The 13,883-nt window shown below is 50.1% G+C and overlaps 1 long non-coding RNA gene across 3 annotated transcripts in view; it reads right to left on the reverse strand.

Annotated features, from left to right (window-relative positions):
• LOC311582910 overlaps positions 1 to 13,883 on the reverse strand; it is a 24,015-nt gene continuing 10,132 nt past the window's right edge. For 2 of the 3 annotated variants that reach the window (XR_014774306.1, XR_014774308.1), the window contains exons 2-4: positions 2,752 to 2,858; positions 973 to 1,083; positions 1 to 404 (exon numbers count right to left, since the gene is read on the reverse strand). This is a non-coding gene — a long non-coding RNA (uncharacterized lncRNA). The remainder of the gene's footprint in view (positions 405 to 972; positions 1,084 to 2,751; positions 2,859 to 13,883) is intronic. The other variant, XR_014774307.1, reaches the window with a different exon arrangement.

Here is a 13,883-nt window from a genome sequence, read left to right on the forward strand (position 1 = left end):
TTTAATTTACTCAAGAAATGCCATTAAGCATCAACTGAAAGAACAGCATTTAAGCACCTTTAAAAAAAAAAAAAGAGGAGGGGGAAGAGGAAGAGGAGAGGTGTTGCGGTGATAGAGGTTAAGCCACGGCCACACTGGAAGAATCCTGAAGATACCCGCAGTGCACAGGTCAGGCTGCAGCTCCAGGGCTGCAAGGATCCACCGGGAGAGCAGGCTCAGCGTGTGCTCAGGGCCTCTGTACCTTGGTCACTCCTGGATGAGGTGTACACAGAAGCAGAAACGAGACAGAGTGCATTTCCCATTCCGGCTCGCCATCTTCATACTGGGTGACTGCGAACAAGCACCTTGCTCCCTTGGTGCCTCCTTTTCCTCAGCTCTAAAGAGTGAGATCATACACTCAATGCCTGCGAGAAACAGCACGTGGCTATAGCAGCTACCCAGTAAATGGCTAGTCACTGCTGCGGCTATGACTCCAGCCCAGTCCAGCAGACCACGCCATACAAACACAAAGCAACCAGCTTCGAACATACAAAACTGAAACCTGGTTTTATAGTATTAATTACATTGCATGGCAGTGCTTCTTTTCCTTCTTTAAACCTTTTCTCTCCTCTTGCCCACCTCCCCTCCTTCTGCACGTAGCCCTGGATGTCCTGGAACTTAACTATGTAGACCAGGGTATCCTCAACTAACAGAGATCCACCTGCCTCTGCCTCCTGAAAGCTGGGATCAGAGGCATGCATCACCGTGCCCAGCCTATTTTCTTAATTATGTACATGTGTATCTGTGTGATAGTAAGTGCTGGTTGGGGAGGGTGCCTCTCAGATCTCCTGGGGCTGTAGTTAACAAGCAGTTGTGAGCTGCCTGGCGGCGTGGGTGCTGGGAACCAAACTCAGATCAGAGAATATGCTTCCTTAACTGCTGAGCCATCTGTCTCTCCAGCCCCAGCACAGCTTTCTTATACAACAGACTTACCATCCAGAAGCTCTGTATTTGAGAATTCATGCATGATGGAGCAGATCTTTATTACATGCCGTTAGCTTCCAAGAATGTTCCCGCTTGTGGGAAGCAGACAAAGTCCCCGTCCTTATGAATTTAGTTTCATGACAGAGACAATAAACAAGAAAGCAAATAAAATAGATAGTACAACTCTAACAACAATTAAAAAAAAAGAAAAGAAAACCCACCAAACTTCCAGTGTGGAGTCTGTGGAAAATCAAGAGGAGCCGGGCGTGATGGCGCACACCTGTAATCCCAGCACTCGGGAGGCAGAGGAGGGCGGATCGCTGTGAGTTCGAAGCCAGGCTGGTCTACAAAGAGAGTCCAGGATAGCCAAGGTTACACAGAGAAACCCTGTCTCAAAAAACAAAAAAAGAAGCCGGACGTGGTGGCACACGCCTTTAATCCCAGCACTCGGGAGGCAGAGGCAGGTGGATTGCTGTGAGTTCGAGGCCAGCCTGGTCTACAAAGTGAGTCCAGGACAGCCAAGGCTATACAGAGAGACTCTGTCTCGGAAAAAAAAAGAAAGAAAGAAAAAAGGGAGAGAGAGGAAGAGGGAGAGAGAGAGAGAGAGAGAATATCAAGACAAAGGACAAATCATAAACGATGCCAAAAAGCACAAACGCTGCTCACAGAAGAACAAAGATAAGGATTTCATCACATTCCAGAGGACAGTGAGTGTCTGAGCATTGACACGAGATACCCAGAATTCTGTATCTGGTGAAATTACCCTTCAAAGTGAACGGGAAATAATGACTCTCAGACAAACAATGTCAATAGCAATAAGATCTGTGAGGCAAAATAAAACAGAGGGGGGGGGTCAGAACACAGTGGGGGGGGGCTGTTGTGGAGTGGTCCAGGAATCCTCCCTAAGAAGGTGCCTGAACAAAGCGAAAGAGTGGCGCATGAGCCGTGTGAGGGAGAGGGCAGAGGGTGCACTGGGCAGATGGGACAGCAAAGCCAAAGGCCCTGAATCCAGAGAGGGTGTGAGAGCAATAGAGAGGCCCACGTGGTGCCAGCACACAGGGCCTGGGCGGAGGGTGTAGGAGAAGCTGGTAAAGCCGAGGCTTTGGTGGCATGAGGAGCTTTGATGTGCTCTGAGTGTCATGAGAGGCTGTGAACAGTCACTCTGGCCTTAGTTTGTGGAGGAGAAAAAGAGAGCATTGCAGCAGCCCAGCTCCTGGGTATATATATATATATATCCAGAAGCTGCCATCAAGTGTATTGGACCTGGTGTGTGAGGAAATGGAAGAGGGCTTTTGTGACAACCGTTGTGAGGAGTTGGGACAGTAGCAGACTGGGGCAGGATAGAGTCGAGACTTTGCTTATTTGAGTATGTGGTGTTTGAGGTGTCTGTTAGGTCTCTCACCAGACTTTTAGGAATGTAGGCCCAGGACTCTGGGAAAATGAAAGAAGATCATTTGGGAGTTGTCAGGGGGTAGAGACAGCAGCTGGGACACAGGACTGTGCTAAAGCTTTCGGCTGTCTTGGAATCCTCAGGGAAAACGCCACACAGCTCCACTAAGGCCAGTGTACTGTTGCCCCAACAAGGTTGAAACAGTGCACCTTGTTTCTAGTGGCTCCCTCAGTCTCCGCCACATGCTAAAGGCCACAGCTGCAGTGAAGAGGGAACTGACAGCAAAGCAGACATGTCCCAGAGTTAGCTGAGAGGGACAGTGGCCAGGGGAGGACAACTGGACACAGCCAGGGGCCACCCAGTTCTCAGGAGGGACTTGAGATAGTCTTAAAAGGCACCTTGAGTACATGTCCCTCCAGTTCTCGGTCCACGGGAACAGCAGCTGCATCGGGTCCCCAACAATGTGGCAAATAGAGGTTGGGACCCCTAACACTCACCAACATTCCTGTTAAGAAAAGAAAGCAAACCTGAGACTCAAAGCCCTGTACAGGCAACTTTAGCCACCGCATGGTAACACTGCTACGTTGTCATCCTGTTTATTTTTATAGCTGTTCTGTTTATGGCAAGTGCTACTCCTGTTCCATTTATAGTAAGGACATGAAATTTCCTCCCAGAGATATTTGTGTGTATTTGCGTATGCGTGTGTATGTGTGCATACAGGAGGTTAAAGGAAAATGTTAGTAGTACAAGCACACTCAGATGCAACCAAAACCACAGAGGTTCTTCTCAAGTGATTAAAGTCTGAAAAAACATGACCCTAAAAGACACAGAAACAAAACATAGCCCTAGGCTCATCTTTGCTCACACAGCTTATAATAGGCCAAGCCTCTCCAGGGTCTAGGGGGACTCATCACTTTACTTTGCCCCTTCCCTATTTCTTGCAGACCACAAGTGGATAATGCCCCCTTTCAGGTGCCAATTAACCCCTGTAGTGGGAGTTCACCAAAGCAGGAAAATTCTCTGTTCTATTATCACCTCAAGGCTACAAATTCAAAAGCTTACTGATGTCTTCCTACTTGATACAAAATTGAGAGAGACCCTGAACATCAGCAAAGATTGCACTGGGCCCTAGGAGTAAAAGTGACACCCGATCACACTTCTAACTCTAGAGGACAGTGTCTTCAGACAGCCAGACCCCAAGGGAGCTCTGAGATCTAGGTGGTCCACCCAGCATTGCCAGTCAGTCAGATGAGCACACCAGTGTCGTGTCCTCAGACCCCAATGAACGGAACTCCAGAGGACCATCACAGAAGGTAATCAGATATGAGTCATACTGACCCTCTTGGGACCTCATTGAAAGCCCCACATCCCTTCTCTGGAGACCTTTGGCCCCTGTGATGTTATCCCAAAAGTAGGAAGTGTGGGTTCTGGGCTCTCAGTACCTCCAGCTGCAACCAGGCAGAGGAAGGCACAGCTGTATTGCCGGAGGCTGTGTCTCTTAAGAAGGAGAAACATCCGGCCAATTCCATCAAGAATGTCAGTCAAGGACCCGAGGAGGGATCAGCCCGCTTGCCATTCTGTCCAGCCAGCTCTTGTGTCTTCAGAGCAAGCACTAGGGCCCTCTCAAGCCAAGATAAGGAGCTGTCTGTCTCCTCTGCTCCGCCCCCAACACCCTGAGTCCCCAAAGCTTCTGCCTCACAACCTGGGGGAGGCACAGGGCCTCTCAGGCTATGACCCAGGATGTGGGGACCTGCAGGCTCCTCGGAGAGATATGCAGAGGTGAGAGGGCAAACCTGTTTCTACTCTTCTTATCAGGAGAGGCTGAGTGAAAGGGAAGTGGGCAGCCCTGAAGGTCAGGCTGGGGGGTCATGGCTAGGGGGGGTCATGGCTGGGGCAAGGCTCAGCCCAGCGGACCTTGGAGGAGACCCTTCTTGGCAGAGAAGAAAGAGAACGGGGTAACATGAGGGTTGGGGGGGGGGTGTGGGTGGGAGGGAAGGTCCTGGAGGGACAGCCTGTTCCCAAGGGGGAAGGACAGTTAAGAGTAACAAACTATCTTGGTTTACTCAGACTCAGAGAGACTTCCCAGACCAGGACTCTCAGGTTCAAAATATGGGACAGTCAGTCGGTCACCTGAGGCACAGCCTGGCTAAGGGACTACAGGAGTGCTTGGCTCTATCCCGCATCCCCTTTGTTCAAATGCCTTCTTCCTTCTGTTCTGCTCCCCCACTGTATGCATTCCGTAGAATTCATGTAATGCCTACTGTGTGCCAGGCTCGTTTCCAGGCACTTAGGGTCTCCAGGAAAATGATAGACGTATCCTTGCCTGTCTCTGAACTTGGCGATGATATAGTAGTCTTCAAAGCCCAAGTGGAATCCTCACTCCTCAGCCCCCCTAGCACAAGGACCTCACAGCTGCACAAGGACGAGCTTGATACTTGTCTTGGCATAGGGCCTGGGTACCGAGGGCAGGAGGGAGAGGGGGATGCCTCAGCAATCCATCAGTGCTCCCTGCCTCTTACTCTGTACTCACCAGCACACAGGCACCTTGAGTCTTCAGGTGGCATTCTCCTCACCTCAGAAGAACGAATCTAGTATATCCTTTAGCAGCACCCCTCAATCTCAAGCTGGGGAGCAGCGGGGGACAGATGCAGATCTGTGAGCAGATCCCAGCCTTGGTTAAGGGAAAGGTAGCAGCATCTGGGATAGGTGGATTGTGGGGAGATAGGAAATGGCTTGGCTTCTCCTACCTGGGAGACCTTGGCTGGCCCTGGGCACCAGCATCCTGGTCCCTCAAGGGTCCCATCTGCAAAGAGCCCAAAACATCCCTGCCAGTGTACGTGAAGGCATTTTGGGGAAGACGGACCCCAGCCTAGGATCCTGCACCTGAAGAAGCCCATGGGACTGTAAGTAGAAGATGAGTAGCTATAGTATGCCAAAACCTACTGGTGGGGTAAGGGTAGGAGAGAGGCTGGGAGAACTGCGCACAGCTGAAACACTTCTGCCCGCCTAAGATCTGCAGCATCAAAGCCACCAGTGGACCATAAGCTTCCTGGAAGCCGGAGCTCTGCTTTCTCCTCTTGATACAGTTCATGGGGAGTGTGGGGGGGTAGGCTCTAGGCCAGTGGTTCCCAATCTTCCTAATGTTGGGACCCTTTAATACAGTTCCTCATGTTGTGCTGAGCTACCACCAACCCCACCCACCCTCACCACCAACCCCCACCCCCACCAAAGTTATTTTTGTTGCTACTTCATAACTGTGATTTTGCTACTGTTATTAATCATAATGTAAAGACCTGTTTTCCAATGGTCTTTGGGGGTCGAGACCCACAGGTTGAGAACCGCTGCTCTAGGCATATGATGTTTTTTGTTTGTTTGTTTGTTTTGTTTTGTTTTTTCCACCACAATGACCAAGACCATAAAGCATAGGGAAGAGGTCCCTATATTTGTGTTCTGCCCCCTGGTGGCAGTTGGCTTTTTTTTTTTTTTTTTTTTTTTTTTTTTTTACATTGCAACCTATGGTATTTAGGGAGAGCAGGCAAATAAGTGAGCATTCTCTGAGCTCAGGTGACTGGTCGCCTCCATCTTTGAGGCCTGGTCTTCAAGTATCATTAGGATGGGAGCTCCTGAGTATTCTAGGAACAGCTGTAACCCAGCCAGCCATTCCCAACCAGCTAAGGACTGGAAGAAAGCAGGACGTGGGGAGCCAGGCCATAGAACCTGGCAGGATGGAGCCCAGTGCATGCTCTATCTACAAGCCAAGTAGACAGGGAAAGCAGAGAAGGGACACTAAAGGATATTTGCTTTGTTTTTGTCTTAGATGTACTTATGTTATGTGTACAAGGGTTTTGCCTGCTCATATGTCTGTGCACTACATGTGCGCCCAGTGCCCAGAGAGGCCTCTAGAGGGTATTGGATCCCCCAGAAGTGGAGTTAAAGGTGGTTGTGGGTTCTGGGATTCAAACCCAGGTCCTTTGCAAGAGCAACAAGTGATCTTAACCACTGAGGCAAGCATTTCTCTAGCTTCAGCACGCGAGTTTTGTTTTGTTTTTCAATGAAGTTCAGGTGTCCAAAACTGGGTGATAGCTTACTCATAGCCTTTGGTTCCTGATACATTTCACTCTTGCATTTAGCCAATTAGTTCCGTAGCTGTTCCGCACAGCACTAAACCTCCTATGAACCAGGGAAATTCTGTCTTCATTTTTGAGCCAAGCCTCCCAGCCAGCCTTCTTCCAAACGAAGCTGAAGCTCCATCAGCTTGTCCTCTGTCTGCCTAAGCAACCCCAAAGAGCTTCTGGAATTATTCAGAATAATACCCACAGTGTTCAAGCAGCAGGGATCTGTCCTCTCTGTGTACAACACAGGTCTGGTCTAGGCTATGTTAAACACAAAATGTTGGGTGAAATGGAACCAATGAGAGGAACTTATTCCAGCGCCACCAGATCTGCTGTGAATCTAAGACGCACACACACAATGTCTCTGTGGCCCCAAGATATCTCCACCCCCATATCGACAGTGGTAACACTGGGCCTGAAGTCCACCCCCCTCCATTAGCTCAGAGTCTGGCCCTGAGTGTCCTCCTGGTCCCAGAACAAATGCTATGTGCCCTGAGAAGCTTTCCCAGACGCTGCCTTTGAACGCTGAATCCACATTATGACACCTCTCTCCGGCATTCTCCATGCTCCCTCGGCCTTGTTTGCATACTTGCATACTTGCCTCACTTCCCCTGCCGCCCCCCCAAGAGTGTAGGTGCCGCCAGCATCAAGAGCTGGAGGTTGGCGGACTTGGCTACGCCTCTCAGTGCTTTCCACAATGACATTCAATAACTTCTGGAGAATGGAGAAAAAGTCTCCGATGTTCCCCCAAAATGCAAGAGCTACAGAAGGGCCTGGCCCTATGTTCCAGGAGTGACACCTGGAACCAATTTGACCTCCTATGACATTAAGTTGATCGGCTCCACAACTGTCACTAAGCAAAGAGCATGGATGAGGATTCAGGATAGGTGAGTTTTGGTGGAAAACTACTATCTTGGACCTAGTGGTGCCAGAGCCACAAGCAGAGGAGGTGTCCTTAGACATGCCGGTAAGCTTGGCCGAGGACATGCTGGAGGGAGGGGCCCTGTAGCACTGAGTTTGCCTCAGCCCTGTTCACCCTGTTTCAAGTGTCTGGCAGTCTGGGACAGAGGGGACTGCTTCCCTCCCGTCGTCCCCCCCCCTTCACAGCCCCCCACCCCACCCACAGAACATCTGGGACTACATCAGACATTCAGATCTGGTAGAGAAAATTGTTATGGAAATATGTAACCGTGAGCCATTATCAAAGGAAAGTCTTTAAAGTCCCTTTCAAGCCCAAGCCCCGGCGGAGGGGACTGGAAATTGGAAAACTGGGAGCCGATTACAGAACCATCAAAGTGGCCGAAATTCAATCCAATCTGCAGGTTCTGAGGATGGCTAGCAGACCCCTGTCTCAGCCCAGGAGACTGCAAACCTACTGTTTAAAAAACCAAATGAACGGCATCATCAGATCCGGGTATAAAGCAGACTGCGCCCACAAAGTCGTCCCGGGGCTTCCCTTACACTGGGGAAACCTGAGAAGTGGCTGGCCCTGGGGAGGCTCGGCTACCCAGGCTTCTGTCTTCCCCCCACCCCACCAGAGCCCCAGTTCAAGCAAAAGCCTTTTGTCTTTGCAAACCTCCCGATGTATTTCATCTGCACTTGTGCCTTCTCTTTTTCTTCCCACTGATCTCTTCTCCTTCCATCCCTGTTTCTTCTTCTAAAGATTCCATTTCCTTTTCCCCTTCAGGATCTTTGTGTGTGCCCTTCCGTTCCTTTTGTGTCTTTCAGTGCTCTTTCTTTCTTCCTCTACGCCCTCCCCCCCTCATAACCTTTTCTCCTTAGCCTTGCTTTTATTTTTATTTTTTAATTTTTTTTAGCCCCCTTTTCTGCTCATGGATTTCCTGTAGTTTCTGGCTAGAGGTGAAGGTCTTTGAGCTGGTTTATTTACTGCTGTGAGTCCAGGGTACTTTCTACAGTTGTCCAAACATACATGACCCTCCTCCGTGTGCACGGTAAGGACACGTCTCCCAGTGCGCAAAGAGCTGTCCGCTGCCACTAGTTTACTGTGCCAGCACACACAGGCACACACAAAACACATGTGGTTTCACCTATAAGCAAAGCTTTGCAGGCATGGAATTTTATGTCGGGGGTGGGGGGTGGGGTGGGGTGGGGGGTGGAATGCTACAGTGCATAAATCCGATACAGGCAAAGAAGTCCACGATTTATAATTCTTTTTTATGTGAGGCGAGAGTAAGAGACTATAATTTTTACTACTAATAAAATTCTCCATATTTATTCCCAAAATATGCATCTCTCCATTCACGGTTCTCCTCACCATAACCTTGAAGGCTCCGCATGGTTTTTTGCTTGTCTGTTTGTAAGGAGCCTAGTTTCCCTATGACTGCACACATCATCTCCATCTTGTCATCACCTTAGAAATTTTTCAGAAGAGTTTCCAAAAGACAAAAGGGAACACACACACACACACACACACACACACACACACACACACACACACACACACACACACACACACACACACACACCCGTTTATCGAAGAGTATAATGAGGAGAGAAGAGAAAAACCGAAAGCGCACATACAGCCTGGGCCCCAAAAGTCCCTGGAAGGCACAGGAACCCACGTTGCCAACACGGACAACCGACGGAACCGAGAGCTTCGCTGCCGGAGCCCTACTGCTGACCGTGACCAGAACGAGAGAGCGGACTGCGCTGAGTGACAGAGGGGACCGGTGCGGGAGTCACGCACCCGCCTCTCGAGGGTCTTTCGGATCCTGGGTTAGTGGAGGACTCTTGCTTGTCGTGCTCCCGGCTCGCGCGTTTCACCTCTGCCTCAGCTTCAGGCCACCCGCCCGGAGGTCCGAGGGCATCCAGCGCCGTCCCGGTCGCAGTCGCCTGACTCAGGCCCCAGGCCGAGGCCCTCGTTGGAGTCTTCGCCCCGGCTGGAAAGAAGAGCGCGCCCGGCACGCGCGCGCGGGCTGGACTCGGGGAGCGCTCCGGAGGCCCCTGGCGATCGTGGAGAAAGCCAAGCGCGTGTTCCCTTTGATCTGATTTTTATAGAGACTTGAAGTTGACATTAAACTTTAAATGCTTTTTTATCTATTTCAATCTCTCGCTTATTCCCACTCTGGAGGTGAGCTGTGCCTGTGCGGATCCACCCCTGCTGGCCCGCTGGGATACAAGAAACGGAACCGGGCAACCGGACCTTCCCGCGGTGTGCGCGAGCGGCTACGCGGGGGTGGGGTGGGGTGGGGGAGCAGCCTGTTCTCCACATCCACACTGAGCTCCCACTTTTCCCACATACATCTCCTTCCCCCACATATTGCCGTTGCCTCCTCCTCAATATCAGGTCCTGGGCGGCACAAGGTTGAGGTGCAGTGGAGAGACTTGGGCACCGGGAGGTTCCCCAAATGCTAGGAGCTGCCTCTGCGCAACCTTCACTCTGCAGCCCCCCGCCCCCGCACCCACGCCAAGACTCAATTACTTTCAGGTGTTGACCACTTAATAAAATAAATCTTCCGGGGCAGGAGGCAAGGTTTTAGGGGCCAGAATCAAAACAGCCGACTTTGAAACCATAAACAGGGCCTTCCCTGGAGCCCAGTACACTTGGAAAGAAGCAAGTTTGGGGAAGAGTGAATCTTCTTGGAGACATAGGCCTGTCCTTGTCTGAGTTGGGAGGCCCAGAGAGACTTTGTGCGCTGCCTGGTTGCAGACTTTTGTCTCTTTGCAATCTCCCTTCTGAGGAAGAGAAACCAATGCTTGCTTCATCACCAACCAGAGACTTGGGAATCCAGTCCGGGAGGTGGAAACCAAAGGCCGCGTTCCTCCTTCGTTGTCCTCTGTGTCCTTTGTCTGTCATCCCCTGGCCAGAGTCCTCTTCCTCTGAGATTTCTAAACCTGCTTTTGCAACGTTCCAGGGAGATGCTGCTGATCTCTAGGGCTTTGTGAAACCCACAAAAATGAAACTTGAAATCGATAGTAATTACTTAGCTACAAAATACGGACTTTGGATGTTGGTGAGCCCCCCTCGGCATTACAGCTTCCTAAGGTGAGAATGCCTTTCTTAGAAAGCCCTGGATTTGGGGGGGGGGTGCAAAAATCAAACAAACAAAAATTCCCAGGAAGGCGAACCCTGACAAGGAGGCTGGGAACTCTGTTCCACACTGGGTTCCCTCCTCTCAATCCCATGCCATGCATCTCCACTTAAACCTTTAGAGCAGGAAAGACCCGCATTTCTATCTTTTTAAGAGCATTTACAAATCCTCCAGCAAGTTTACTGAACAAAGAAAACTGGTTCCTTCCCGCTTTGCTAGGAAATTCAAGGTAAAGAGAATTTTTATATGAATTCTCTAAGAATCTGGGTGGATTAAAAAAAAAACAAAACAAAACAAAAAAAACCCACTGTCTCTAGTGGTTCTACCCTTTGAAAGGAGTTGCTCACCCAAAAGTCTCAGAGGGCCCCTCATGCCTTACAGTGCAGGCTCTAGGAAACTGCCCTTCTGAGCTCAGCTAGGGAAGCCAGATGTGAAGGGCGACCCACTCATGCTCACTTGACTCGTTCTCAGGGCCTCTGACAAGAGCCCACATGTTTCCACACAGAGAACAAATCTGCTGCGTTACAGAGTTACTCTGTTGAAGAAAACACTGGTGTGATATTGGAAACATACTGGGCCCACTTGTGAGAGCCGGAAACAGAAGTTGTTCTCCTCAGGAAGGCAGCAGGGGCCAGTGGGTGAAACTAAGTCCTGCCAGCCCTCGCCCTTGCTTTGGCCAGAGAGACTGAGGGAGGAACTATTCCCCAAAACATCTGCAGTGTGCGACCTTGGGGCTTGTGGACTAGTTATAGAGGGTATCTGGCCAGTAGACGATGAGAGAACTGTATTGATGCCTTAGGGACTAGCTAGGGAAAGCCTGAACTCTAGCTGGATGTGTAGCTCTGCATTGGAGTGCTTGCCTTAAGAGGCCCTGAACTGTGTTCCCCAGCACCATGAGGTGGAGGGAGCACACAGTTTGGGCACTAGTGATTCAACTGACCTAATAGCTTATTAAGAAATGGAAAACATAGACACACAACTACCTCTAAGGAAAAAACAAACAAACAAACCAAAACCCAAAAAAAGATCCCTCCTCACATAATTTGCAAAATAAAAAGCTGAGACCATACAGGGTGGGGTGGAGGAGTGTCAGTAATCTAATTAGCTATGTGCTGTTGGCCAAAGTGCCCTTCCAGGCCTCCAACTGCTGAGTTTCTAAGTGAAGAGGACAGAGGAGATCTGAGATCCGTGGCTCTCAGAACTGCAGAAGGCAACAGAATCACCTGGGGAGCAGGGGCCCGAGAATATGCTACAGCAAGGAATTTTTACATAGTCTAGGGTAAGGCCTGAGGGATCGCCTTATTTCTAACATGGAGGGTCCCTGGTGCTTTTGTTGCTGCCTTGAGGACTATATTTTGAGAGCCTTTGCGTCAGATGGCATCAGAGACATATCCAGGCCTCACATTCTGTCCTCCCCTGTGTCCCTATATTTCTCTAAAAAGTCCCTGGAGAACTTGATAGGCAGACTGACTGATGTCTCACGCCCAGGCTTGACGGTCTGTCACCCAGGCAAAAGGAAGTTCTAAGCAAAACAACAGGGGCTGACTGCCCTGCCCACTAAGGGATTCCTGGCCATGGAGTGCACACTCTCCAGGTGAGTTGCTTCTCAGCTCCAATAACGAGTGGCCAGTGCTGGCTTGCCCTTGTGCCATTGCAGAACTGGGCCAAGTCCTAGCTCAGTTCCAGGCAGGCTTGGTGTATAGACTGAGGGCCTCAGATGGCTTTGGCAACAGCCCAGGATACATCTCTGGGCCCCTCAATGTGGCCTAGTATCTGCCAAACACACCCCAACGTACACACACACACACACACACAAGCCTGTATGCGCACATGCTCACATACACACACACTTCACCACACACGGAGGACCAGTCAAGAGAACTAGTTTTACTTTGATGTACCTCTCACTGCACATTTGTTTCAGCTCCTCTCCTGGAGCCCCGGCCTTATTTATCTTCTTGGCATGGGTTCTTAGGATACTTCCATTCAGACAGCAGCAAAACCACTCAGCTCCACTGTTTTATGAAGTTTATCAAACGGGCAAAATATCCGGTCTCTTTGTCCCATGGATCTGGTGTGAATGTGCCTACAGATCCGCTTTTCCCCCCAGACGTCCTGGGCTCTGTGCAAGAATCCCTTCCCTGTGAGCAGCCTGCAAAATCCAGGGTTTGCATGTTTCTTGCTGCTAAGGAGCCCCAAAGCAGATGCAGGGCTTCAAGACCTCTCCTGAATAAGGTCACACAAACACATATGCCACACATGCACACACTATGTTCTCACCCACTAGAGAGCCCCATGCACCATGGCAGACTGGCCTCCCTGTATACCCCCACATCGAAATGAGCCTGGCACAGCGCCCATCCCAATAGCAGGAGCTGCTCCTAAAATCATCACCACCACCTCAGTCTAAAATGTGGGCATCTCTGTGGAGAGAGCCCCATCCCATGTGGGCGAGACTTGGGCTTTCTGCACCCCTTTAAAGGGAATGTGTGTTTCATAGTCACCACCAAGAAACTCAAAACAGCCACAGGCCTGGCCTCTCCCAGACCTTGGCCTCCTCCTTTACCATCCTGCTTGTATTGAGGAAATCATGTCTACCCCAGGGGCTAAACCCATCAGTAGCTGTGTGGCACTGAGCCTAAGCCTGGTAAGGCTGCTCTAAACTGTCCTCTTCCCCCTTAAGGGGACCTCTAAAGTTCAGCGAGTCACCTTGGCTTTGATGTTTTCAGTGCATAGTGGGGACAGGAATCCTGCATGAATCTGGACGCCAAGTTCAAAATATCCCCTAAAGACCTAGTCAGTCCTATGCTCTATCCTAGAAAACCCCACTATTCCTACTTTAATGCCGGAGGGGCTCCATGGCTCCTATTCTCTGGGCTTTGGATCAAATATACACTTCCCTAACACACACACACACACACACACACACACACACACACACACACACACACACCCCTACCTTACTCCAATCTGGAAATGAGCCTTGTCGTTTCTTCCAATGAATATCTCTTTTTTTCTAGTCATCTCTGTCCATTTCCTCAGCCATATCCCAGTGCAGGCCTGCTCGTCGCCTTCCTGGACGGATCTTTTGCCTGCTGAGTGTTGCTCACGTTGCTTATGCCCTTAGGAAAGTTACGTTCTCTGTGCCTTGTTTTGTCAAATGAGAGAACTACGTCCCGAGGAGGCGGGAATTAAATAAAAGTAAAGCGCGGAAGGGATGTCGCATTTAAGTCACGTTCAGTAAGCAGTAGGTCTCCTCTTTATACTCATTATTCTGGACAAGCTTCCAAAATCATCTTCCCAAGGCACATATTTCACCTACCTACTAACGAACAAGAATAGCAGTAATAAGCCTACCAAATGCTA

The sequence above is a fragment of the Acomys minous genome (assembly GCF_964271855.1).
Source record: "Acomys minous genome assembly, chromosome: 14".
Taxonomy (NCBI): domain Eukaryota; kingdom Metazoa; phylum Chordata; class Mammalia; order Rodentia; family Muridae; genus Acomys; species Acomys minous.